The sequence below is a fragment of the Nanorana parkeri genome, unplaced genomic scaffold (genome assembly GCF_000935625.1).
Source record: "Nanorana parkeri isolate BGI_ZX_2015 unplaced genomic scaffold, ASM93562v1 scaffold1634, whole genome shotgun sequence".
In the NCBI taxonomy this organism is placed as follows: Eukaryota; Metazoa; Chordata; class Amphibia; order Anura; family Dicroglossidae; genus Nanorana; species Nanorana parkeri.
Genome location: NW_017307902.1, coordinates 242,840 through 244,186, shown reverse-complemented (window position 1 = coordinate 244,186; position 1,347 = coordinate 242,840). Strand labels below are relative to the sequence as shown.

The following is a 1,347-nucleotide window of genomic DNA, read 5'->3' as shown; positions in this document are numbered from 1 at the left end:
GGTCCTCCTCCCAGATCACCATCACTGGTGGAACCAGAGGGGACTGGGAGGAGCATGCTTTTTACCCAACCACAAGTCTAGGCACTGGGTCATGTGATCTCTGAGAAACCACAGACTTGTAGACCCTTCACCAAAGAACAAGTGACCATAGACTGAGGCTTCTGGTGATGAGCAGCACTGGAAGGAATATTTAAAAAGTTTTTCTCCTGGAAAGATGTTTCCTTGTTTATGTTACTCCTTACTTTTCATCCCAACAAGACTCATCATATAGTTCAATGTTATGGCTTACCTGTGCTGATCTCTGTAGGCGTGTCCTCCTCTCTGGATGTCCTCATCATCCCGGCCTCCTCCGTATATCGCTGATCATCCCTCACATACGTCTCTTCTACTTCACCCTCAACTTTCATCTTCATCAGATCTTCACCCTAAACCAACAGAACGGCAGAAAGTCTCATCTGTGACATAGAAGTATTTATGATGTGACATCACATAGAAGATCTCATCTTGTAGAGTCCACACGTCATCTCCACATGTCAGAGCGTTCCATCACTTTATGTTCCCGCCCCTCAACTCCACCCACCTGATCATGGCGGGGGATGGTGAGATCTTCCTGGGTGGGGTCCCGGGAATACAGAGGGCGGGGACATCTCTTTGGTGGGTTCCTCTTACTAGGTGGCCTTATCATAATGTCCATGTGTCCTTCAGAAAGCTCCTTCATCACCCCGTACTCCTCATCCTCCTCTTTATACTCTTCTTTAACAACAATATTATAATCCCCGAGGTCTCCACTCTGGATATAGAATAAAAAAATGTATTATAACAAACACGCTTGTATATAAGTGATAACTATCGGTGATGGTTCATCATCTACCTGATCATGGTGGGGGACGGTGAGATGTTCCTGGGTGGGGTCCCGGGAATACAGGGGGCGGGGACATCTCTCATGGTGGGGGATGGTGAGATTCATCCTCATTGATGTGGTCATGTGATCTATGGAGGTCCCTGTGTAGACGGATAGAGAATGATGTGGACTGTTCTGGTTTTATAATATTAGGATGGGCGTATGAGAGGCGGATAGTTGGGCTGCCCCCGGTGGTAATTGGCTCATGTAGATTGGGGTATTTAATATTTGTTGGGTTTCTTGCCCTCTACAAACCTGATATATTTTGTCTCTGAACTATTTTTGCTTTTTTTCAACTATATCCACCTGATACTGGCTGCCGACCGGGGTCATCGGCTGAACAAGGCATTGTGGGTAATCCCAACAAATGCCACCAAAATTCAAATTCTGGAAAGTTGGGTAAAATTTCAGTTTTAGAAGAATCTTATCCCCGAATTACAAGAGAC

The 1,347-nt window shown here is 45.7% G+C and overlaps 1 long non-coding RNA gene across 1 annotated transcript; it reads right to left on the bottom strand.

The window, feature by feature from the left end:
* Positions 1-699: 699 nt before the first annotated feature.
* Positions 700-903, bottom strand: LOC108799125. The gene is made up of 2 exons (XR_001941998.1): positions 872-903; positions 700-790 (listed from the first exon to the last, which is right to left on the bottom strand). It is a non-coding gene; the product is annotated as an uncharacterized LOC108799125 (long non-coding RNA).
* Between the last annotated feature and the right edge of the window lie 444 nt (positions 904-1,347).